The sequence below is a fragment of the Urocitellus parryii genome, chromosome 9 (assembly GCF_045843805.1).
Source record: "Urocitellus parryii isolate mUroPar1 chromosome 9, mUroPar1.hap1, whole genome shotgun sequence".
NCBI lineage: Eukaryota > Metazoa > Chordata > Mammalia > Rodentia > Sciuridae > Urocitellus > Urocitellus parryii.
Genome location: NC_135539.1, coordinates 110,458,851 through 110,486,312, shown reverse-complemented (window position 1 = coordinate 110,486,312; position 27,462 = coordinate 110,458,851). Strand labels below are relative to the sequence as shown.

Genomic DNA, 27,462 nt, shown 5'->3' with positions numbered 1-27,462 from the left:
ATAGTTTGAGTATGTGCAGATTTTCTATTTTTACTTGAGTGGGTTTGGATAATACTTGTCCTTTGATTTTAAAAAGGTGCACAATTATTTATACCAGTCTAATATTTTAACTTATTGTCTTTACTGTTATGAATGATTTTTAAATTCTAATGTTCATTTCTTTTTTTAAAATTAACTCTTCTTGGGGCTGGGGATGTGGCTCAAGCGGTAGCGCGCTCACCTGGCATGCTTGCGGCCCGGGTTCGATCCTCAGCACCGCATACCGACAAAGATGTTGTGTCCACCGAGAACTAAAAAAAAAATAAATAAATATTAAAAATTCTCTCTCTCTAGCTCTCTCTCTCCTCTCTCACTCTCTCTTAAAAAAATAAATAAATAAATAAATAAATTAACTCTTCTTGGCTTCTTTCTACTAGTATTTGCCTGAAAAATCTTTCTTCATCCTGTTTTTACATTTCTGCACCCTTAGATGTATCCTGTGTCCTTACATCTAAGATGTGTCCTTTGTAGAAAATGTAAAGTTAAATTTTCCAAAATCCATTTTAATGTCTTGGCCTTATATTTGTTAATTTTTAGTCTAATTACATTTATTATATTCATTTGTTTATTTAGATTTTTTTCATTATCTTATTGTATGTTTTCTCTTTGTGTCACTTTTCTATTATTTTTTTTCATTTTATTAGATTGGTCATTTTTCTCAGTTCAATTTTTTTCTCTTATACGATCTTGAAAGTTTAACATTCTATTTTAATTATTTCAAAGGTTAAGCTTAAAATTATAGCAGGTATATTAATTTTAATGAAGGTGAAAGTATCTCCATTCCTCTCAAATACTCAAGGCTTTCCTCTTTTGTCTTACATGGGATGTTATTATATTTCATTAATTTAATTCTGTGTCATTAACATCCATTCATTCAGTGAATGTTCATTAAGTATTTGCTATGTGCCAATCCTGTGCCAGTACCACAAGATACAACTATAAACAAAATGAATTCTTAATCTACACTTTTAAACAAGAGCTCTAGGGGGGATTTTGTGTGTGTGTGTGTCTACCCTACTCCAGCCCCAAAGTCCAGGCAGAAACAGAAAAATTCCTTTGAAATTTATCTTTATATATAAACTGGTAGAAACAAACCAAATTGCATTGTGTCCGCACATACAGACACATATATCTCCATGGTTTAAGAACTCCTATTTTTTAATGGAAGTTTTATCAAAAAAAAAAAAGGAACAAAAACACTCAGCCACATTTCTCTTTAGTTAATTCTCTTGGTATTTACCTGCATATTTCTAAATAACATGTTTACATTGCTTCTTTCTGACTTTTCATTATAGTTGTTTACACATAAATTCTCTGGGTTGGCAGATGTAATTTAGCTGTTTTTTAATTCACCTCTCTCCTTATACCCGTTCAGTCTTATCCTACAAGATTAATGCCAGAAAAGACAATAAGTGGTTTGTTTTCCATAGATACAACATAATATTAACCTGAATAACCTCTATTCTTCATTTATTACTTTATAGCAATACAAACTCTATTTATAAGTGAAGCAAGTAACTTTTGAATATTTTTCCTTAACATTTTTTTTTTAATTTCCCTGGAAATAACTGTGGTCTTGAGTTATTTTTTGCTTTGATTCTGGTGAACTCATCATTGATTCAACCCTGAACTCTCCATATTGTTGATTCCTCCTCTCAAGATATTCAGCAATTTCATCTTCTGAAAGAAATCTCTTAAAGAGATTTCAAATAGGCTCATTCTGTACCATGGCTTCTTGTCTCTGATGGCTGTCTCTTTACCCCATCCCCAGGATTCTCTCTGCTTCTCTCTTGTGTTGGATTTCTTGTTTTCTCACCTTGTCTTCTCTTCAGTGGTTTACTCCCTCATTTGTGACAAGCACATCCTCCACTAGCTTTTTAAGAAGCAGTGTATCAGAGGCAATGTTTGAAATTGTCTTTAGCCTACTCTCACAGTTTAAAAGAATAGCATTCTTGATTATAAATTAATTCCTTTTAGGATTTTGAAGGCATTGCTCCAGTGACTTTAAGCTCCTACTTTTGAAGAAGTCCAAAGCTATTCCAATTCCTGATCTATGAATGTGGCATGTTCTTTTTCTGGAAAACTGTAGAAACTTTTCTTCACTCCTTAGTGTGTTGAGAAGTCATGATGTGCCTTGGCATGGGTAATATGCTCATCTAGCTGGATTCTTTGGATAAGTGTTTTGTCTCTGGAGACATATATGCCCATTTGGGGGAAAATATTGTGAATTATTTTATTGTCTGAGTTTTGGACTTTTTGAACTAAACTTCTGGTTTTCTTATCTTTTAAATAATGTTTTCTGTACTGTGTTTTTACTCTTTTCTGGGTGAGTTTGAACTATTTTTTTTAAATGTTTTTAATATTTACTAGATTTTTTTTTTACTTCCAGAGTGCTTCTTAATTTATTTTCTGAACTTTACTAGGGAGGTTTCTTCCCTTTCTTTCTGGTATTTGATTTTTGCTTTATGGGTATAATATCTTTTCTTATCTCCCTGAGAATATTGACAATTGTTCTTCTGTTTTTTTAAATTTGATTCTCTGAATAGTCTTCATTTCCTCCAATTTGCTTTCTTAGTTCCCTCTCTGTTCATTTGCTTGTTTGGACTCTTATCTTTTAGGACAGAGTCTTTCTTTACTATCTGCTGGTCCTAAGTGTCTGCTCATATAGCTACTGGGGTTCTAGCAACCCAATTGGAAAATCTGAGTCAGATTTGGAGTATGGTTGAGATGTGTCTTTGGGGAACCCCTGGCATAAATAGCTTTAGACCTTTCCCCTTGTACTTTCCAGAGGCCCTATGGAGTTTTTTACTCTCCTGTCTGGGTGTTTAGTTCTAGCTGCAGGTTTACCGTGGGAACGATGAGAGAAGTGGGCTGGGGAGGTCAATGTTCCATTTGTGTTCCTATTTCTAGAAGGCTGCATCTGTCGGAGACAGGGGCAGAGCCATGACACTCCAAAAACTCTGTTTCACCTCTTTCAGCAACTAGATCTTGCTGCAGGTGGAAAGAAGCAGTCATCCAAGAATGGCAAGATTGAGACAAATGGGAGTAGGTGGGTGGAAATATGGGTATCGACTGACCTTCAGCTAATCATTTAACTTCTCGCTTCAACTTTACCCTCACTTCTCAGAAGTTCCTCCTGCCAGTTCTGAACTATCTGGAGTTGTGTTTTTTGTTTGTTTGTTTGTTTGGTTTGTTTTTTGGTGTGTGGTTGTGTGTGTGTTTTGGTAACGGGTATTGAACCCAGGAGTACTTAACTACTGAATCACATCCCCAGCCCTTTTTAAAAAAAATATTTTATTTAGAGACAGAGTCTCACTGAGTTGCTAAGTGCCTCACTAATCTGCTGAGGCTGGCTTTGAATTTGTGATCCTCCTGTTTTCAGCCTCTCAGATTGCTGAGATTTCAGGCATGTGCCACTGCACCTGGCTACTATTTGGAGATTGTTGTAGTTAAAAATCAATTCTGTTGGTTTTCAACTTTTCCCAAGCAGGATTAGAATCGAGATTCACTCAGCCATCTAAGGATCTTCTAAATCAGTTACTACTCTTCCATGTTTCAAGCTTCCAGTATTTGACTATTATTGATTCTCTCCCACACTCTTTGTTCTGGTGGATTTTGCATTAGAAATTCTCTTGGCTCTAACCTAGTAAGGTTTCAGAAAGGAACAACAGTAAATGATGCATTCATCTTCTGTTTGTAACTAGAAGTGTAATGAATTCTTTTTTTCCTGATCCTCCTTCACCAAGCCAGTGGTCCTTGTGGTTCTCTCCATAGTGCTTTCCAGAAGCCTGGGTTCCAGCTCCACAGGGAGGGGCCCTTGTTTCTTCTGCTCTTTGTGATCCTTTCAATCAAAACCTCTATCTGGCCAAATGGAAAAAAATCCTTCTGGGCAGCTGGTCATTGAGCCCAGATTTATGAATCTGATTTCTTGTTTCTTTAGGGATTTCTCTTACTTTCTTTTGAGCTCAGCTTTGTACTTAAAAGGACATTGGTTATGCTTTATTTTGTTTTACAGCTGGACATTTCAGAGGAGGGACTCCACCCTATGAAACTCTTCTTTAGATCAGTCTCTCTGAACTGGTGTTGGTTCTTCAAATAGATAGTGTCATATCTATCCACTCATTTCAACAAATATTATTTAACCCTTTATCCTGTGCTTGAAGCTATACAGGGATCTGTCCCAATTTTTCATGTACCCAAGAAGACAAAATAATTGATGGAGCAAAGCAGCTTTGAGAAGTATCCTTAACTGAGCTGGAGGGTCTGTCAACCTGGAAGGCTGTAAAGAACTACAAAGTAACACACCTACAATTGGGGACAAGCAGACCTGTACTCTTGGAAGTCAGAGGAGGCTTATAACATGGCGGCACCCTGTTCACTGGAAGGAGATAATTCAATTTAAAACCAAAAGAAATATTGAGTGGATGTTTTTGGAACCCAAAGATGTTATGATCAAATAGTGTTTAACCAGCGAATTCTGAGAGCTGCATGTTAAGAAGAGCCATTCAGTCTGTGGACCAACCATGGCTTCTCCACTCAACGTGGGGTTTTTTTCCTGTTTTTTTTTTTTTTTTTTTTTGTGGTGGTGGGGAGGGGGGCAAGGAGAATTTACAAAGGCTTCAAATATTTCAAATGTTCATGTGTTTCTAAAACATTTTGATCTAAGATTCCAACTTTACTTCTATATCAGCTGTTTTGAAATTCTCTTGCAGAGCATTACCTAGAGTCATTTGCTTGCCAAATATTTCTTTTCTTTTCTTTCCTTTTTTTTTTTTTTTTGCTTGCCAGATATTTCTAAGTAACAATAAAAATATCAAGTTCTTTATGGTTGACAAAGGACTTCCTAAGTATGAAAACACTTATTTGTTCCCAACACTATCTAATTCAGCTTTCACACTGTGGCCTCAGGCATCCCACATTGTTCACATCCAGTTTATTCTTGAAAATGTTCTGGATTTTGAAATTTCAGAAATCTTGAGTCTAAATTTCATTATCTCAAATGAGAAAAAATTTAAAGCATTTCTTAAAAAAAAAAAAAAAACCAACAAATTTCTCCAGGTCTCATGTAAGTTTCTGAAAGGTATAAAGAATTTGAAACACCACTTGTATTAATGAGCTCATTGGTATGTAAAGGCCAATGCAGTGTGTACTCAGATTTTTTTTTAATGGGGGCATAAGTACTGAGGATTGAACTCAGAGGCTCTCTACCACTGAGCCACATCCCCAACCTATTTTGTATTTTATTTAAAGACAGGGTCTCACTGTGTTGCTTAGTGCCTCACTTTTTCTGAGGCTGCCTTGAATTTTCGATCCTCCTGTCTCAGCCTTTGGAGCTGCTGGGATTACAGGCGTGTGCCACTGCACCTGGCTGTGTATCCAGATTGTTCAGGGGATGATAGAAGTTAGGCTGTCCTTCCTACATAATCATGTTTTTTTTGTTCCATCCCACCCCCGCCCCGCAAAATGATTCTTCACTTTCAAATTTCTTCTCAGTCACTGGGCTTTTCTGGGCCTCTTTGATTTGCATACTTTTTTTCACCATCTTTTCCACTTTCTTAGAAGGCATTTTTCTCAACAGCATGGAGGAGATGATAGCAGTAACACACAAGTTTAAACACTGTGGTAAACAGCACAAGCAAGTAAGAAGCCATGGAACAGAGGAAGCAGCTGAGATATAATGGCAAGGCGCCCTCCATTCTTTTGCCCAGACTTGTGCTCAAATTATGAGTTTTCACTGGCCCCAGCATGCAGATACTTTGCAGCAGGATTTCAGTTAGGGTCATGCGTGCAGGAGGAAACGGATGCAGGCCATTACAGGGCATAGCTGGTGAATGAGAATTCAGGTAGGGAGGGGTATCTGAATTGGGTCCTGTATATTCCCTGTCTTAAAAAAAAAAAAAAAGTGAAAAGTATTTTTTTTAATTAACAAAACAAATAGAAACAAAATAGGAAAAGACAGAAACGACAAATAATAATATTTATTTAATTTCTTGTGGTTTTCATGCTGACTGCTGATTAGACAACAAATCCCTTTGTGGAAATGACTTCATTTTACGATTCAGTCCAACAAATGATGCTGGCCGCCCAAGTGGTGCCAGGCACGGTGCCAGGCACTGGAGGCACAGAGCTGGCTGTGACGCAGGCCCCAGCGCGGAGGCTGAGTGTGTGAGCTTGCTGCAGAAAGAGTATGTTTCCTCCCAGTTTCCATGTCTGCATGCCACAGTCTGCTACTGGGTAAATGGGTGAGTTCTCCATAGCATTCCATCTCCCCGAAACACACACCACCTTTCCCCAGCTACAGCCAGCAAGACAAAGTAGCATTCTGGTCATTGATGCTGACCATCCCCCTGGGAAGGATTATTAAAATAAAGGCATAAATTATTCATCATCATGAGTCACTTATCATTGCATATAAATCATATATTTTTAAGAGCGAAGAAATAAAAACACAGGCACCTTCAATAGCTTTCCCTTATTAAACTTCAATGTCTAGCCCTAATCACTTCTTCACCTAAGCCCACTTGTCTTATTTTGTAAAAATAACCTTTGACTTTCTCATGTCAAATTTTCAGTCTCAGAAAGTCCTAGCTGGTTCATTGGGATTAGACAAAAGGGAATGAAGGGAAAGGAGGGGGATGGGAATAGGAAAGACAGTAGAATGAATCCGACATCACTTTCCTATGTTCATATATGAATACGTGACCAGTGTAACTCCCCATCATGGACAGCCACGAGAATGGGAAGTTATACTCCATGAATGTGTCGAAATGCACTCTACGGAGCTGGGGCTGGGGCTCAGTGGTAAAGCACTTGCCTAGCATGTGGGAGGCACTGGGTTCAATCCTCAGTACCACCTAAAAATATATGTTAAAAAATAAAGGTATTGTGCCCATCTACATCTAAAAAATAAATTTTAGAAAAATTCACTCTATTCTCAGTATTCTTAAAAAAGAACAACAACAACAAAAAAGTCCTAGCTTTTCAAACAGTCCTAGAAAGTCGGAATTTCTTCCTTTCTCTGCTTCAGAGCTTCTCATAGCCCTGGGGTCAAAAGCCTGTAGCTATTTACTTACAGTTGCTAAAGAAAGGGCATTTTGTTTCACTCTCGGGTTATCTGAATAGACTCTGACGTATTTTAACTGGCTAACTAGACTTCCAGAGGAAATCTGGCTTTAAGCTTCTAGAAGTGACCTTCCTCTTTCTTTTTCCTTCATAGTTGGAAGAGGAAAGAGCAGAAAGACAATGACATCAACAAACACTTAATACCCAGCCAGGGTGTACTAGTGGGGGATCCGTTACATACCCTGGCCAATTTCCACCCTGCTCTTGGAAGCCCCTAGCTTTTATTTATTGAGAAGTAAGTTGCATAAACGCCTCTTCACAGGAATGGTCTGTAGAAAGACACTGTTTAAACCACACGTGTAATTTAAAATTTTCTAATAGTCACATTAAAAAGCAAAAAGAAACAGGCAAATAATTTCAATAGACTTTATATAACTCAATGCATAGAAAATATCTTGCAATGTAAAAATGTTGAGACATTTTAGATTCTTTTCTTCTTACTAAATGTACAGTATATACTTACAGTATATCAAATTTGGATCCTGAATTTTTAATGGGAAATAGTCAAGTTGAAGTATATGATTTTATAAAATTTACAGCCAGAAAAGTCATGAACATGAAGTGTTCCAAACATAATTACAGGTTTTCTGTTAACTGAATAAATTATTCTTCTTTAATATTTACATCCACACTGATAATACTGGTCCATCTTTTTAATAGTAATCACTTTTGAGTATTTATTTATTTATTTTTGCAGTACTGGGGATTGAACTCAGGACCTCCCCCATGTTCTACCACTGAGCACTCTACCACTGAGCTACAGCCTTTTTAAAGCAAAACAACAACAACAACAAAATACTTTGAAGCCAGGTGGTGTATGACGGCTAGGGAGGCTGAGGCAGGAGGATCACAAGTTCAAAGCCAGCTTCAGCAAATCAAGGCACTAAGCAACTCAGTGAGACCTGTCTCTAAATAAAATACAAAACAGGGCTGGGGATGTGGCTTAGTGGTTGAGTGCCCCTGAGTTCAACCCCTGGTTACCCCCCTGCCAAAAATATTTTGAAGCAGGATCTCACTAAATTGCCCGCACAGGCCTTGAATTTGCAATCCTCCTGCCTCAGTCTCCAGAATAGCTGAGATAATAGGTGTGTGCCACTGCACCCAGCTCATTTTGACTTTCAAGCAAAATCTATCAGTTTCAAAATTCTATCTACACAAGTGAAGGAAATTCATTCACTCTTACATGAGCTCAGAATCAACATTGAACTCAAAGTAGTACTGAGGGAATGGAAAGCAGTTCTTTATCAGTATTGAGAATTTCTTTTCATAGTTTTTACAGCCATTTTATAATTGATTTAATGTTATCAATAATAATTTAAAACTTCTGCATATGGACATGAAAAAGAAAACTGCAAAACTCATTGATGAAATTATGAAAGGTTCCCATTTCAACTTAAAACCTCACATCTGTCAAAATGGATGACATAGAAGCTTTTTCTTTCCTTGGAATTTCAAATTTGGTTAATTTAGATACAGTGTGATGTTGTGAAAACTACACCGACACGGTTTTATATTCTTTGCAAATATTTGCCAAATATTGCAAATATTGCCAACTTTCCTATCATTTTCAAGGAAATCTTAAATTGGAGTTAATAGTACAGTAAAACTTTGTAAAACTGTTCCACAACTCAAGCAGAGAACATTGGCAAAGATATCATGGAACCATGAAGTTCATTGTCTTCTATTTCTTTCAACAGTTCCACAAACTTATAATGATTCATTGCATTTGCATGTATACACTGAATGATTTTAACAACAGTATCCAGGACACATTTCATGGAGCCTGCTTCAAAAAACAGAGCATAAATATTTGTAACATGTATCATGCAGTGAAGCAAAGAAATAAAGGAAACATCAGTCTGTTTTGAAAAATTCCAATAAATCTTCAGTTTTGAACTAACATAACTGGAGAACTGTTGTTGTTGTGTTAGGAACTAATTTTTTTAATATCTAGCCAAAATTCTTCTTTGACAGATGTAAACTATTGAAAAATATTTATTCCATGAGTTCGATATTTTAGGCCATGAATGAATAATATTTCTCAGTAAATTAAAAAGTCTTTGGGGACAAAACGTACCCAAAGTACTAATTGGACAGTGCATTTTATATCTCCTGACTCATCTAAAGCTAAACAAACAAACAAACAAACAATAACAAAAAAAAAAAACTCAAAAAATGAACTTGCACTTGCAGTTTTTCAGAATTTGAATCAACTCATCTTTTTTATTGTTATGGATTTGTATTCTTCAAACACTTGTTTGCTGATTGCATTGAAGTTTTTATTTTTTTGTGAAGTATATTTGTTAAGTCTTTTCCTGATAATTTCCTCACAAAATTCTTGTAACTGAAAACATTTCTTTTACCATTTTTCCAACTAAAAATGTCTGTATATGTATATGCATATGTGAGAATCAAAGCAATTTAATATCTGGCCAAAGAGAAGAACTTGGATCCTGTTGAAAGTCTTCAGATTTTAGGGAAAAAACAAACTGACTTAAATTTTTCATCTTTGATATTCAGTTTTTATTTCAGGTAAATACTCTCATCAAGTCTCATTTGAATGTTGGGAGTAAATTGATAAAATTTACTATGTATTTGTTGAAAAAGTCTCATTAACTAATGTAGTACGCTTTATTCTCTTTAAACAAATTACAACAATCAGCTTTCTGCTTTTGCTCCATTTGAGTAAATCATAATTGCCATCCACTGTGGAATTTGCAACATACCTTCTTTCAACCTCTCTCAATTTATAACTCTTTGTATTAAGGGATTGGCATTTGTACCTCTCCACAATTCTCGATCATGTGTTACATCTACATTTTGGATTTAAATTTTTGTCTATGTTTATTTCAAACTAGAAAAATAGTTGAATCAAGGACAATGACATTTTTATTCCATTACCAATTATGATTTGTAAAGCCATAACTGTAACTTGTGCTGTTTTTCTAAATTATTCAAAAAGCACATTATAAAGTTGTATCACCACATAGCAAAACAATAATTCAAACTCAATCAATACGTGAACATAGATGAGATTAGTGATGGGTTTATGTTCTGTACAGTCACATATGCACCAGAGAATATTAGTGCTTTATGTGAGAGATGAAGTGCAATGTAGTCCTGCGAAAATGATCAAGTTGGAAAATACTGGAAAAATATGTACACTGCTTCAGTTTTTAATGTAAAGTAATTACAATGAAGTAAAAATAAGAAATCTGGTGTCACAATGGCACTAGCCATATTTCAAGTGATTGCAACCCAAACGTGGTTGGATTAGCATATTGGAATGTGCAATCTCCCATATGTAGTCTCTAGACCTGGTAGCCAGTCTCCCAGCTCAACCTAAAAGCCCTTCTCACAAAGCTTTTTTTTTTTTTTTTAAGAGAGAGTGAGAGAGTGAGAGAGAGAGAGAGAGAGAGAGAGAGAGAGAGAGAGAATTTTTAATATTTATTTTTTAGTTTGTATGTGGTGCTGAGGACCGAACCCGGGCCGCATGCATGCCAGGCGAGCGCGCTACCGCCTGAGCCACATCCCCAGCCCCTCACAAAGCTTTTGATTCCATTTCCTTAAATGAATAATTTAGAACTCCCATGAACAGATATTTTTAAAATATGATTAAGCTACAATCAATTGTGACTCATTCCAAATAACGATGCAATGAAATAAAACACAAATTAAGAATAAAACAATCTTGACTTTCAGAAAATCTGGCTTTCATGCTTTCCACATTTTCATTTATTGCTTAGTATATTAAAGGAGAGTTCCATGTAAATCATTAAGCACAATGTCTGGAACATAGTAAGTCACATGCTTGTTTGTTTCCTCCCTGTGTCATCTGATTGCTGATGATTTGGAGCCAAGAGAGGGTGGTGCTGTTGTCCATTTGCTGCTGGTGCTGGGGACAAGGGGAGGGTCAAGGGTGGTTGACAATTGAGAGCTGAGGCTGGACTTCCAAGGTAGCAGATGTCCATCGCCTTCCCCAATCATGACTTCATTCCTTGATTGCCAGGGTGTGGAGATGGCTCACCATCTGGGGTCATCATCTCAAGCTGGTGTCTTCTAGGCCTTCTCCTCTGGAAACACATGTACAGGGAGTGCTGGCCACTATGGAGGACCTACTCATTCAGCATTTTTATAGAGAGCCAGAGGAAATTCTCATTCAGCATTTGTTTAGGAAGCAAGAAAGATTTCCTTTCCTCCAACCCAATGCTTATGCCTCCTGGTTAGGGGAGGGATTATATGGCTTTACTCCCAGCCTATGGGTTATCAAGCCTTGAGCTCTTCTTCCATGATCACAGCTGCTCTACCCTGGCCAGGTGCCTGTTAAAGATTGCCATATATCGGTTTCTAGTGAAAACAAAATTAAGATTTTTCCAATATTTCTCATTTGGGGGACACACTCCATCCTGCCCTAAAACAGGTAAGCCTACTGGTCAACTTCTGAATAATGGTCTTTGAATATGTCAGGAATACTCTTATTATTAATAAAAGGGGAGTTGGAAGAATGAAAGCTAGTGTTTATTGAGAGCTTACCATATTCTAAATATTTCATAACTTCTCAAAACATTGTGAGTGTTTTTGTCTGCAATTTTGAGATGATGAAACTGAAGCAATGCAAAAGTAACTTACCAAGGCCAAGAACACACTGCTGGTAAAAGTGGTGCTAGGATTCAGATTTAGGTGGTCTGACTCTAGTATTTATATCTTTGTTCTTATACAGTGGTGATTATCTAATTAAAACATCCCTAGGTTTTTTGTTTGTTTGTTTGTTTGTTTGTTTGTTTTTTGTCTCAGGCAGGGATTGAACTCCAGGATGCTTAACCAGTGAGTCACATTCCCAGTGTTTTTTTGTTTTGTTTTGTTTTTTGAAACAGGGTCTCCTTAAGTTGCTTAGGGCCTTGCTAAATTGCTAAGGCTGGTCTCAATCTTGAGATCCCCCTGCCTCAGCCTCCTGATTTGCTGGGATTACAGGCAGGCGTCACTGTGCCCTGCTCCTAGTTTTTTCTTAACTTCTATTTAAGTCTTTCTGAACAGAAATATATTAAGTATTTGATGCAGCAATTTACTCACACTTGCTAATGGAACTGACCCAGTATTTTTGTTGTTGTTGATATTGTTGAATTAAGTAAACTAATTTTTGTTTCCCTTTAAGGTTTGGAAGTTGTCCTGCCTGCTATTCCAAAAGGACCTCAGAGTGAGACACAGTGCAAGGCAAGATAATTCACAATGAAGTCCTGAAGACTCCATTGGAAGGATGGAGGGTGAACAGGCAAAATTCAGGCACTGACATTGAAGGAATTGGACACATGGCAATAACCTGACTTTATATAAGCTTTCTGGCAGGCAAAGCAAAAGCTGAAGATGTTGGATTGCATAGTTGTCATTTACTGACAATCAGAAAGATAAAAATTCATCTGCAGACAACTCAAGTAGGAATTGATTGCATGAGCCTTTAAAAAAGGAACTGAAAGACAACATGGAAAATATCTCACTCTGGCTTTATGAGGCACAGAAGAGTCATTTAGATACTTGGTTGTCATATTGCTCTTAAGTAAGAGCAGATGCCCTTTTATACAAACCTGATACTTGTTAAATCCTTTCCACGAGGCTTAAGAAACATAACTCTGTGCTTCCTTCAAGGCCTGAGATTACAAGATTGGAACCTGGAGAAATTCTTATGGGTAATTTATGTGCTCCGACTCTCCCAAATCCCAGATGTCTAAACAATCACCCGGCATGTGTAAAATACCTATAAATAATGAGCACATCCTCTAAACAATATAGATTTTTCTGAACTGTTTGTTCAAATGAAAGCTATATGCTTTAGATACAAGGTTGGTAAAAAAAATAAATGTTTCATTGGCATTTGTGGTCCTGGGCATGTCATGCTGCCCAGACAGGCAGACCACTGCAGAAGCCTGAGCCACAGGGAGTGGGAGAATGAAGAACAATGGACTGTGAAATCATGTGCGAGAAATTGTTTGGTATAACTCTAGGAGGGAGCTATTGTTATCTACATTCTCCAGATGAGAAAACTGAAGATAGCAAAAACCAAAGGTTCCTTCTGAACAGCATTGACTTCAAAGCCCCCTCTCCCTGAACATAATGCTGTTATCCGAAGACACTTAACTCTAATGCATACTTTTGGGCAAATTTTTAGCCTGACAAGTCATTTGCTCAGTGTTAGCACCTGTCTACACCTTCCCAATGCAAACTTCATTATTGCACTTATTTATTTTTTTTGAAGAAAGCATCTATTGGATGCCACAAACCAAAATAGTGTTAAAAAAAAAGCAATAATTCCATTTAACCAGTTGGATAAGACTGTATAAACTGCCCTTTTAAATTTTGATAAATGCTTACTTAGTTCTATGATTTAATCATGGTATAATTAATAATAGTTGGTGTTCCTTCTGACCACAGCCGAACAACAAATTTGACTGCTGTTAAGGCCTCTCCTATTTGGAGACAATAAAACAATGCCACTGGTTCAAAGGAGAGAGCCCGGCCTTCCTGCTTCCTATGGCAGAGGTGCATGAACCCAATTGTCCTGGGACCATAAAGATTAGAAAAGAAGCAGTGCTAGGTCATTGCCCAAGTTGACGCCATTTAAAATTGGCACTTTATTTACCGTGGGAACCAAACTGTTCTAATGGGCCTGTTTTCCTAGAACTGCCGAAGAATCAGGCCTACAGTCAGTGGTATGTATTAATGATGTTGAGTTGCTCAAGTGTCCTTGAGGTTTTCACGCTGGGAAGGAAAACATGCTCTTTAGCAGAGCTTTGTTCTGACATAAAGCACTTTTTACTAGTAAGGGTAGGAATAGGACCGTGTTGCAGATAGGAAGTCAAATTATTGGACAGAGGGACTGTAGTGATATCAGGGCTATGGGCGGAGTTAAAGATGACAGGAATTTTAAGTTTTGGTAGTCCAGATGGTTAAGCAGAAGTAGGAAAATTAAGAACCAGAGAGTTTGAGGTTTAGAGGGAGAGGAACATGTGTGAATCTACTTGAAGGTGGCTGATAAATTAACAGTCACCTTCCTTGTTTGGGACCTGTGCTGTCACTTACTCTTCCCCATTAATATTGACAAGCATCAAGAGTTCCTTAACAGTGTGATAAAGGTCTGCAAAGGGGTAAGACTTAGTGGGGCTGACACTTTCATTTCACAACCTGATCCAATTTATAGAACCAGGTTTTGGGTTGTCCTTTTATCTATTCTTCTATTTGTTTGAAGTTCATTCAGAAAATCAGCATGCACTTCCAGGCCAGGCATTGTGCTGGTTACTGGGGATGAAATGGTCAACAGCACAGGTCTTATTGGAGATACAGAAAACAGTCAAGAACACCAGAGTGAGCACGCAATGTGGGATCATAGGAAAAGCATTATGAGCAGCCCTAGGAGAAGCATCCAACTCAGTCCTAGTGAGTCTAAGAAACCTGCCTGGAAGAGGCGATGCTCAAGAGCAGACCGGAAGGATGGGGGAGAGAGCCAGTGAAGTAGCTCCTACCTCCTAGGAAGGCACCTTCCAGAAGGAGCTGGGAGCTGGCCAGCATGGTTGGAGTGTGAAAGTGAGGTGAGTTGAGAGTAGGGGCAGAAGAGGAAATCATGAAGGACTAGATCATGAAGCATCTTGTAATCCTTGTTTAAGAGTTGGGACTTGATTCTAAGAGTGGCCTGGTGCTAATGTACTGAAGGACTAGAATGATCTCTCTGCCTTAAGTGGGAAGGATGGAGTGGGCTTGAAGGAGAGCTTTGAGCAGTGCTTGTTGCCTTTGATCATCTGCCAGCCCCATCAAGTTCTTTGGCTCACACTTCAGTGGGGAGAATCTAAAAAAAATCAGAGTTAAAGATAGTGAGACCTTTGGCACTAGAGTTATTCAGCCCTCCATCTCTGACTCTGTCTATCCAGCTAACACTTTAACAGTAGTTATCAAGGAATAAATAATAACCTGACTTTCATAAGCACCATCTGTGTATATAAGCCCTTCATGGCCTCCTCAGTGTTGTAGGGATTATTATCTCCATTTCACAGATGAGGCAACGATGGCTCAAAAACTTGAGTACCTTGTCCCGGATGACAAAGGTAGTAAGTGACGAGGGAAGATCTGGACCCAGGCAAATTGACACTAAAGCCCTTATGAGTGGCTGCCAGTTATGAAAATTCAGGTAGCATTTATGTCCCTAATCTGGATGTTACCATGACTCAGGGGAAGAGTCTGAAAGATAGAACTACATGATTTTTTTTTTGTGTGTGTGTGGTATGCCATTCAAACCATTGAATGACATCCATATTATTATGTAACCATCACCTCTCTCCACCTCAAAACTTTTCCAGCCTCCCAATTAGAAACTTGCTACTCATTAAACAGTAACTCTCCCCACCCCACCATCGATGAAATAAGCTGGACATGAAAAGACAAATACTGTGAGATTCTAGCCCATGGTAACCTCTACTTTCTATCTCTGTGAATTTGCCTTGTCTAGATGTTTTGTATAAATGGAATCATATAGTATTTGTCCTTTTTGTGTCTGGCTTATGTCACCTAGCATAATTAGGTTCATTCATTTAGTAACATGCATCGAATGTCATTCTCTTTATGACCAAATGATCTTCCATTGTATGTATGCAACACGTTTTGTTTTTATACTTCTCATTTGTTGGACACCTGGATTTTTCTCCACCTGTTTTTACTATTGGACATAATGCTACAGTGAACACTGGTGTACAAGTACCTATTTGAGTCCCTGCTTTCCATTCTTTTGGGGGAACTGCCTAAGAGTGGAATTGGTGGGTTGTGTAATGTTTCTATGTTTAGTTTAATTTTTTTATTGTCAGTAGTTCTTTTTTTTTTTTAAGTGTGTGTGTCAATGGGGGTACTGGGGATTGAATTCAGGGGCGCTTGGCTACTGAGCCACATCCCCAGCCCTAATTTTTGTATTTTATTTAGAGACAGGGTCTCACTGAGGTGCTTAGTGCCTTACTGCTGCTGAGGTTAGCTTTGAACTCGTGATCCTCCTGTCTCAGCCTCCCAAGCTGCTGGGATTATAGGCGAGCGCCACAGCAGCCGGCAGTAGGGCAGTAGTTGTTTGTTTTTGTTTTTTGCAGTGCTGAAGATTGAATTATGGACCTCACACATGCTGGCCAAGTGCTGTACCACTGACTGAGCTATACCCCAACCCCCTATGTTTTTTTGAGAAACCACTGAATTACATGAGGATAGAACCACAAGTCTTAAAAAGGATCTTGCATTTATTTAGTTAACTCTTTTCCTTTACAGCTTGGGCAGATAATAATACTTTAAATATTAATTGCCATTTTTGCATTGACTAAATATGCCAGCCATTTTATATGTATTATTCCATTTAATCCTCTCTAAAGCCTTTTGAAGTGTCTATTATCTCAGTTTTACAGATTAAGAAACTGGTGCTCAGAAAGGCTAGACACCACGACTGGCATCTCTCCAATAGTAAATGGTGGAGCGGAGCTTGGAACTCTAGTTGTGCCCAATTCCAAGTTAACTCAAGACTCTGAACATAAATATTCTTGGTGGCATGGAGGTACTTGGTTACTTGCAGGAAACCAGATTTTAGTTTTGTCTATCTCTGGACTGTGCTTCTAGAAGCTTTTGACTATTTCTTTAAATTTATCTTGCCTTTTACCTTTTGTGTGTGTGGGTGAGTGTTTTCTTTTTACCTGGGTTTATGTTTTGAAAATGTGCCTTCATTGTCAGTGAACAATGAAACAGGCAGGAAACCAAACGCTTTGTTGTTATTAGTGGGTAAATATAGCATCGGGGCTGGTTTTTCCTCTTCTGAATCTTTTCCAAAGTATTTCTCCATATAGCAACTGTAATATGAGCCTTAATAAACATTCTGCTCATTTGGATGCCCTTACAAGTTGGGAGAACTCATTTGATTTTCATGTCTTTTTGCTCTTCTTGGGTGAGCTTATCAATCATCTCTTGTCCAATTTTCTTTGTTACAGATTGAATTTCGAAATGTCTCACAGTGCCTGTAGGCTTTCTTCCCAAAGATCTCTTTCCTGTCTTAGACAGTTCACACACCATTGTTAAAGCACAGGCACACACCATCTTTAGCCAAGGATAACATCTCCTCCAAGACTTCTGCTTTACAGGTGTTTGATTCCATTCATTTGTTGTTGAATGTCTCCATTACTAATGTAATGTGTTCTGAATTCCTCTTTCATTTTGCTCTCTAAGCAAATTAGTTGACCATTTTGAGGATCATATTACTTTTTTTTTCCTACTTAAGATTTTGAATTCTGTTCTTGGTAATGCTGAGAATTAGCCTAGCGTGTTACCTTAGTCTGCTTTTCTCACTTGGGTAAGAAAGCGCACTCAAGAGGAGACATAGCCCTTGCAGCTATTCCCTAAAGCCTTCTCCAAGGGGCCCTTTACCTCTCTCTGCAGGTTTCTAGATGTTCAAACTGGGACTTTCTCTGGTGCTGGCTCACCTGGCTGCCCTGAGCATCCTGCTGGTTGTTCTGATTTAAAAATAGTAGCTTGCATTTACATACAGGCTTTTATTTTTAAAGCACATTGAAATATACTGACTGAAGTCTCACTTAAATACAGTGAGTAAGCATGATAATCCCTATTTGATAGATGAGGAACTAAGATGTGTGGGAGTGAAGTAATTTTCTCAAAGAGTATAAACTAAGTGGCAGGTTCAGGGTGCAGACTTTATCTTTTGCTTATATTTCATCAGCACTTGGATATAATCACATTCTTTCTAGTTCCTAGTAATCAGATTTTTTCTTTTTGTACTTGTAAATGGACAGCATGCCTTCATTTTATTTGTTTATTTTTATGTGGTGCAGAGGATTGAACCTAGGGCCTCACACGTGCAAGGCAAGCGCTCTGCTACTGAGCTACAGCCCCAGCCCTAGTAATCAGATTTTGAATTAAAAATATTTATAAAGAAACTAATGGAAAACAAAAAGGAAACAAGTGTGGGGAAAGCAAGGTACATGAAGTCAGATGAAAATGAGCAGGTTTGTCCTAAGTTTGAACCACATATTTCTTCATGGATCTGTATGCATTGAAATCACCACAAACTTAGCAACATAAAAGAATATCCATTTATTAGCCCAGAGTCCTGTAGGCCAGATTTGGAGTCTTGTATGGCACGCCTGAGTTCCTTGCTCAGAGGATCTCAAGGCTGAGGTCAAGGTGTTGACCAGTTTGGGCTCTTCTCTAGAAGCTCTAGGGAAGAGTTCACTTCTAAGCTCAAGCTTGTTGGCAGAATTGAGGGTTGTAGACCTGAGATCCCACTTTCCTGGCTGGCTGTCAGATGGAGGCTGCTCTCAGTTCTGAAGCCACTTAAATGTCCTGAAAATACCCCCTCCATTTTCAGGACAGCAATGGCACCTCACATCCTCACGCCTCAAGATTCTGACCTCCCCTTCTGTGATCAGACATAGAGAACTCTCTGCTTTCGCAGAGCTCATATGATTAGGTCCGGTTCACTCAAATAATTCTCCTATCCTAGGTCCAACTATACCATTTAACATAACCTAATGATGTGAGTAAATATCATAATATTCAGTCTTGGGGATTATGCAGGATGTGTACACCAGGCAGATGAAAAATCTTAGAATCCTATCTTCTGGGAAAAATGTTATTTTGAGGAACACGGACCTTGATATTCTCCACCATTTTAGATAACACTAAGGGTTTTGGGACCTTAATTGTAGGGCCCGCAGGGATCCCTAAAACCTCAACACTATTTGTTGATTTGGTCTCTGAGTATGGCCTTAAGCAGCCATATTGGACATCGTGATGCTCAGATGGAGGCCACTCACGACTCCAGCTCCAAGAATTCCTAAATCTGTCTTTCCCCATGCCCCTAAAGGTCTTTTGGTTCCTGTTCTTGTCCTGAGCCATCTGTTAATATTCTGAGTGGCTGGCCTCAGTGTCAATCACCAAGAAGGTACAGTGGCCTCTGCCCCCCGTGCACTTTAGCTTCTTCCCTTATTGTCCTAGACAGTGTCAGGAATGGATTCTATTTCATCCAAATAGTATGAAATGATGAATTATACCTGGGCTCAGCACTGAAAGCCTCTTTGGCTTCCTCCCATTTCCTAGTTTCCGATTAACATGAAAGAACATGTCTTTGTCCCACCTGCCTGCTATCAACTTGGCACCTTCCAGCCACTTCTTATTCCTGATCGGATGATCACATGGAATTCTAAGCTCGTCTGCTGAGTTGGGTGACAGACATTACCGGACCTGAACAATACTGTGGACCAGTGCTTCTGACCATAAACTCTCAGATAGCCCACCTGCCTCAGAAAAACAATCTTTTAGAATTATAACTCTAAAATGCCTTTTTATGTGCCCAACATGTTCTTAGGTGCCTCACTATAAATAAGAATTGTGGCTACACTTCCCAATGGTACAGGAAAGTATCATTAAACACATTTCACCAATGAAGAAATGGAGGCTCAGGAAGTTCACAGAGCTTGCAGGCATGATGGTGCATGCCTATAATTCCAGTAGCTCAGGAGGCTAAGATAGGAAGATTGTGAGTTCAAAGCCAGCCTCAGCAAAAGCGAGGTGCTAAGCAACTCAATGAGACCCTGTCTCTAATAAAATACAAAATAGGGCTGGGGATGTGGCTCAGTGATTGGATGCCCCTGAGTTCAATTCCCTGTACCTGAAAAACAATAACAACAACAACAACAAGAAAGTTCACACAGCTTACCTAAGGCTACAGAACTGAAAAGTGACAGAAATACCAGTTTAGACTACTTACACTCCTGTGATTACTTGTTCATAGGGAAAGCATAACACTCCCACTATGAGAACACCATAAGCTCAGGGAAAGCAGTGCTGCTTTCTCACACTGGGCTACTAGAGGCTTCTACCCCGTATGTTTTCTTAAAACTTTGTTTTAGGAAACATTCTGCTGCCGTCGATGCTGGCATTCTGTTCCCAGTTCTATCAGTATGGCTGCTGCCTGCACATCCCAACACAACACTGCACTGCGAAGGGTTTCACAATGTCTAAATTAACAAAACAACTCTTAGAACATTTCCCACAAAGTGCTATGTGCAAAACTCATGTGTGGTGTGCACATTTTGGATAGCAGCCATGTCTCTGCTTCCTGTGTAGATGTGTGGTGGGGGCACCTGCAGCAGGGATATTTTCTGAGCTGTGTGACTTGATTGGGGGCACATCTAGATGGCCAGGCAGACATTTTGGCGAGGCGCCTCTTCCTCTTGAGTGTGCAATGGCAGAGAGAGGTTGCAGCGAGGGTGGATTCCTTTGTCCTCACCCTGGTTGGCTCAGCTCTGTTGTTTCACGGCTGTGCTCACAAGTTTGTCTGTACTTACCCAGGGCACAGTCTCCTCCTGATGGAACTTCCCGGCCCATGGCCTCTGCGGGGACCTCAGGCTGAGTGGGGTTGGCCATTTCCTGTATTCACCCTCTTGTATTCACTCTGATTCATCAAGAAGTGAAACCTGATTCAAAGATAGCCAATCCACAGACTGACCATGACCTATGAGGTGGCCCAGGCTTTTCCCTATCAGAAGCTCTGTAGTTCATTTGGCCAATCCAGTTCTCCTTCTTGAAAATCTGAACCAGAAGATAAAGAAAGAACCAGTCAGTTGGTAGACAGAACAGCAGACACAAAATGGGCAGATGACCAGAGTAATTGCCCACTCTGGTGGTGAAGCATTGAGGCTCAGAATTGGGAACTCAGGAGATTGATGTAGAAACAAAATAATGCAATGCTTAGAGTTGCCAGAGATCCCAAACATGCCCTTGACATCTCTTTCTCATACCTGACTGGATTTTGTTTCTGTTCATGTATTTTAGCAAGATTCTGGTCTCACTGTTGTATCCATGAGGATGGTTTAGGCTGCAAGTAATAGAAAACTTAGCTAAAAGTGGTTTAGATAATAAATTCATCTCACTCAACAGAACAATTCCAAGGGGTTTCTTTCCTTCCTATGTTGATTAATTTAGTGACACAATAATACCACAAAGATCCCAAGTGTTTTCTGAATTTCTCCCATCACCCTCATATTTTGCTTGACCTTCTAGCTTAGCTTCTTTTATGATTTTGCAAGACTACAGAAGTTTCAGGCAATAACACCCAGAAATAAAAAAATAAAACTTAAAAAAGGTAAATATAGTTCTCCAGTGTCCTTTTAAAGAGGGAGGAAAAGTCTCCATCAGCTCCCTAGCAAGCTCCTCCCATGTCTCATTGGTTAGAATTGTAGCTTGTGCCCATTCCTAATCAGTCACCAGGGTCAGTAGATAAGAACCCAGTTTCCTTGAAGCACAAGGTAGCTCTATGCTTTAACCAGTCAGCACTAGCTTTCTATTAGCCCAGGAGAAGCCACTCAGCAGTGTTGCTCCACTTATTATCTCCTATACCAAACATACAGTTCCGTTTCATGGGATGACCTCCTTGTACCTGTTTCTTTCAACTACAAAGATCAGCTAACATTCAGATCATCATTAGCAAGTTAAGGAAGTGGTCTTTAATAGGTATCCTTAGAGAACAATTAAGAGCTGAGTAGGTACACACATGCAACATTAGATAGATCCCTTAAAGTTCCCATTGGTTTTCCCCATACTTTATGGGGCTCCTAAGATTTACATAGGTGCATACATACACACACTTCACAGAAACAAACTCCAAGGAATGATCTTTCACCCTGCTGCTAACCACTGGGATTCTCAGTTCATTTCCTGCCTTCAAGGGCCTCTGAAGTACTGTGGCAGTCAATCTGTTGTTTGCAGGGACTTCCTCCAGCTGACACAGAAGGTTTTCTAGAACAGTGGTTCTTCAGGTGATTCTTGTGCAACACAGAATCACCTGAAGGTCTCCTTAGAACAGAAAATTGCAGGGTGGGCTCTACTATTACTGAAAGTGAAAGCTCAGTCCTTGTCACTGATGCCAATTCATGCCAATGTAATAATGAGTACACAGTTTTAAGAAAATGTAAAAAGAAGGTTTATTGCTTTGCTAGCAAAAGAAGAAACACTGGGGGACTCCAGTCCCAGAGGCTGTGGTTTTGCCTAGTAGGGAAAACAGAGGGCTTTTAAAGAAGCTATTCAAAGGCTATATTTGTGCCCAGGCAGGGGGTCCCAGGTGAGCTCTGATGATGTGTTGAAATTCACTTGTTAATTGGGAGACAGTCACTTCCTAGTTCTTCTGGTAACATCTCCTGCCTGTGGAGGACAGATAACTCAAGGTAATCTTGTTCTGTGCCTCCAGGTTAGAGGGGGAGAGAGGGAGAAGAGGAAAAGGAAAAAAGAAAAACATGTTATTTTAAAAATAAGCAGCAAGGGTTATATCCAAAAGATAAAATGGATCATAGTTACACTACCTCCACAATTTCTAATCCACTGGGTCTGGGTGGAGCAGATAATGTGATTTTTCACAGATTTCCAGGGGATGATCATGCTATTGGCCCAGGGGGAATGCACTTACAATCACTACCAGAAGGCAAGGGGTTCAAACCTTTAACCCAACTGGCAGCTCAGCATCTAAGGAGGCCACGCATATACCTTCTCTCAGGAAAATCTACTTCCTCCTCACTTGCAATCACCACTCCTCCACATAGCAGGGGCTGGCAGGCCTAACTCAGAGAAGCAGAGGCCTCCTTTCTCTAGGAATGTTGGAGGGTGGAAACTTGGCTTCCTGCCAGGAGAGAAAGGCAAAAGGCCTTCAACCTTTGGCGACAGAACCTAACTAGGCAAATGGCACAGGATCCCTTGCATTTCTCACTCCATTTGCTTTCACAGCTTTAAAATGAACTGATAGCAGTCCGGAGGCTACTCAGGTTTCTTTAAGATAATCCTTGTGGAAGGGACCCTGCCCAATGCAAAGCTCTTCAGATTTACAGTCTTAATCACAATAAGGGGGACTAAACCAGGTCTGGGTTAGGGCCCTTCTAAAAGGGGCTCAGCACAGGGAACTTTCTGGGCTTTTTCACCTCTAAAGCAGGAGCCCTTTTTTCCGGGAGTTGTGCACACCCACCCTCAACCTCAGCTCCAGAAGGGCTACCTGACCTGGGCATGCGCGTGTATGTGTGGTTTTCTAGTGAAAAACATAACTGCCTTTCCCCGGTTCCTTCCATCGTCAACTCCGGGATCCTTATCCCACGGGAGAGCCGGGGAACCCGGAGGTGCTGAGGCAGGGAGGAAGCCGGTGCTTCCCGTCAAGTGCCGGCGCCGCCCTGCCAGAGCCCCGGGGGGGACACCGAGTTTTCGCAGCACCTCGAGGACGCGGCGCAGGCCGCTTGGCAGAGTGTCCCAGGGACAGCCTTGGCCGCCCCTCCAGCGGGTCTCCGCCAGGCCCTGGGGGCTGCGCCGGCTCCTCCACACATTATTCAGAATCGCGCGTCAGCCTTGGCTAGGGCGCCTGGCGCGAGCGCTCCGGGCTTTGGCCGCCTCGGCCCGGTCTGAACCCTACGGGCCGCGGGCCAGGGCGGGCCCGAGAGCTGCGCGCCAGGACCTTGTCCCGACGCCTCCCGCACCAAGTTCCTCCTGCCCGGCCTGTTGTCCCCGCTTGCAAAGCAAGGACGGCACTTTGGGGCTCGCGGCTGGGTCTGCGCCCGGGGCTCCCTGCGCTCCGTCTTGGGCTCGCAGCACCCGGCTCTCGACCCGGCAGCGTTGAGCCCCAGGAGCTGCCACTCCTAAGCTGTGGCACCCCGTCGTCCATCGGCGCCCGAGCGGGAGTGGGAAACAGGGGCGGGAGCGGAGGACGCGCTCTGCACAGGGCGACCTCCCTCTCGTCTCCTCGTGGCGAGATTTCGGGTGGAGAGCACCCCTCGGGGATCCAGCTGGGCGGTGTTCCAGATGTGTGCAGCTGTGCAGCGGGAGACTTTCCCCGGGTTCTGGGAGGGGACCGGCGCAAAAGTAGTCGCTGCTGCTCCCTCTCTGTGTTGAGTCAGTGGGGAAGATTTGCCTTGTAGGACTTGCACCTTGCACCTTGCACCTTGCACCTGAGCACAGAGGATGTGAAACTTTTTTTTTTTTTGGCCGGGGGGGGGGGCGGTGGGGAGTAAAAGGGACATTGGATGAAGAACTGAGGGCTCCGTAGTTGAGGTTTGAATCTTAGTTCCACCATTTACCAGCTGCCCAGCCTTCACAAATCCACTCCCCCTCTCTTTTTTTTCTGGGTTATAAATAACTATAGCTACCACTTGAGTGCCTATTATTTTCCATGTACTTTACATGCATTATTTTTGTCTTCCCAAAGATTTTGCAGGCTAGGTGTTATTATCCACATTCTGCGGATGGAAAAGTGGGATCCCGTCCAAGGAAAATGACTTGCCAAGTTTGTACCACTGGTAAGTGGGGACAATGACTTGATCCTTTCTCTATCTCCAGAGACAGTACTGTCTCTGAAAGTGAGACTGATACCATACAATGAATTTTTAAAATGTGAAAGGGTGATGGAGACTTCTCTTCTGACCTGTCCCGGGGCCAGATGAAGTCCAGGTATTCTACTGGCATGACCATACCTCCTCCCAACCTCCACAGCAACACTTGCTTAGGTGGGTCAGGGTACAAGGGAATGGGGCTTAGACTCACATTCCTGACAGTCAGCCTTACCTACCTCCCCAACTTGGAACCAAAGGGTTCACCTCCCTCTTTCCCATTCTCATTTACACCCACATCACCACATTCCTCTGTTTTCTTTAGAAGGATGTGGTTCACTGTTGTGGAACTTCCCTCCCCGACCAGTTAGTCAAATAGATTTTCTCTTCTTTTCAGAATGGGAAAAAGAAGGTCAAGGAGGTCTCCATGAGGATTTTCCCCCACACCCTGGTCTTGAGAAGCCAACAGTGACTTAATTTCTCATCTGTGTCTAGAATCTATCTACTTTGCAGATAAAATATTGGAATGCTGAGGAGGGCCTGGGTGTTAGAGAAATTTGTGTGGTAGTCTTTTATAAAATTAAATCTGCTAGTAATAATACCACCAGTCTTGGACCCACAAGAGTTGTGGTAAGACTCAAAATGGATAATGGCCAAACATGTGCTTTGAGAAGTGTGAAGAGCCTTGTAAATATAAGATCCATTCATTCAAGGAACTCGGTGGAGACAACAAATATAAAGGTGAATGCTATCTTTGAATCTTCCAGACCATCAGGGCAAATAAACATGGCTATACGGGAGAAAGGGGATCCCTAGTGCACCATTGGTGAGAATGTAAACTAGAGCTAGTATAGAGAACAATATGGAGATGCTTCATACTAGAAATAGATGGAATTATTCCACTACTGGGTAATTATCCAAAGGAAATGAAATCCATATGTCAAACAGACATCAGAAATCCCATGATTATTTCAGCTTATTCATAATAGCCAAGATATGGAATCAACCTAGGTGTCCATCAGCAGATGAATGGATTTAAAAATGTGGTGTATATACAGAGTAAAATACTATTTAGCCACAAAAAGAATGAAATCTGTTATTTGCAGCAACATGGATGGAACTGGAGGACATTATGTTAAGTGAAATAAGTCAGGCATAGAAAGAAAAGTACTACCTAATTTCACTTTATTTTTTACAAAGTTGATCTCATAGAATTATAGTAGAAAAGTAGTAACCAGAGGCTGGGAAGGGTGTAGGTGGGTAAAAGAAATGGAGAGGGCTAATGGATACAAAGGTACAGTTTTTTAAACTTCTAATGTTCTGCAGCACAGTAGGTAAACTGTGATTGACAGCCATCAATTTTATATTTCAAAAAAGCTAGGACAGAGAATGTTCCCAACACAAAGAAATGATAAATGTTTGAGATAACAGATATTCCAGTTACCACAATCTGATTATTACATGTATTCTAATACCATGCTGTACCCCATAAATATATGCAATTATTATGTCAATTAGAAATAAAAAATTTTAAATGACTATACAAATAGTTAAAATATAAGATGCATCACATGCAAATACTGTACAAATATATCCCCATTATGTAAACTTACACTTTTTTTGGAATAACAAAGAATATGGGGCATCTGGTTGTATTTAACATTCCTACTCTTATAAGTACTCCTTTTTCAACAGGAGCTCTTAAGTTAGTCTCCTTCTTTCTACTTGTGTGGGTCTATGGCAGGGGAGAGAGAGAGTGTGTGTGTGTGTGTGTGTGTGTGTGTGTGTGTATGTGTGTGTGTGTGTGTATTAGTTCCCTATTGCTGCTGCAACAACTTACTGCAAACTTAGTAGTTTAGAACAATACAATTTTATTATCTTGCATCAAAAGTCCAACCTCTGTCGGATTTGGCTAAAGTCAAGGTATTAGCAGGAAGAGTATCCAAAAGGAGGCTCCAGGGGGATTTTTCCTGGCCTCTTCCAGGTGTTAGAGGCTGTTGCATTCCTTGGCCTGTGCCCTTTTCCATCTTTGAAGCTGGTGGTGCATTACCAGTTGAGTCTTACACACACTGAATCACTGTGCCTCTGCTTCTGTCAGCACATCTTCTGTCCCAACACTGACTCTGGTGCTCCTTATAAGGACTCTTATGATTGTATCAGGCCCATGTGGATAATCCAGAATAATCTCCCCATGTTGAGATTTTTTTTTAATGTACTCATCCCCATAAAGTTCCTTTTGCCTGATAAGTAACATTCTCAGGTTCCAGGGACTAGGACTTGGACATCTTTGTGGGGGAGGAGCATTAAAAAAAATTCTAGGGCTTCAAACCAAACAGTTTTATGTATATACACATATGTTTTTTCTACTCTCCTTCTTCTTCAAATAAGAAGTCATAAAGCAGCTTTATAAAGGTAACAAATCATGAAATAAAACTACTTAGAGCCTCGCTATATCCATTAAAAATCAGATCCTTTGCTATCAGGGAAGAAAAAAAAACAAAGGATAACAACACAGGCCCCACATAAAAGGTAAGGAGAAGGGCTTGGTAGGCTGGAAAGTCATAATACTGTATGTGCTTCACTGGGAATGCTGGCTACAGCCCTTGGAAATGATTAGCTGTTAACAATTGTTCACAGCTCTTCAGTTGCTCTAATCTACAATTCTTTGTCTGTGTAGACTTCAAAACATTTTTTTTAAATCAATAAACTATATTTTGTAGAGCAGTTTTAGGTTCACAGCAAAATTGAACAAAAGTACAAAGTGTTTCTATATACCCAGTCCCCACGCCCACACCCTCCTCCACTTGAAACATTTTTTAAGGCAGTAATAGAATTCTTGGCTCCTTTTCTTTTCCAAAAGTAAAGCTAGTTAAAAAATAAAAGTGATACTGCTCTGGTTGAAGTGGGTACACACAGCTCCTCAACCTCTGTC

The 27,462-nt window shown here is 40.2% G+C and overlaps 1 long non-coding RNA gene across 1 annotated transcript; it reads left to right on the top strand.

The window, feature by feature from the left end:
- The first annotated feature begins 23,494 nt into the window (after window positions 1-23,494).
- On the top strand, window positions 23,495-26,009 carry LOC113181842 (uncharacterized). The gene is made up of 3 exons (XR_003300635.2): window positions 23,495-24,091; window positions 24,410-24,500; window positions 24,928-26,009. It is a non-coding gene; the product is annotated as an uncharacterized LOC113181842 (long non-coding RNA).
- The last annotated feature ends 1,453 nt before the right edge of the window (window positions 26,010-27,462 follow it).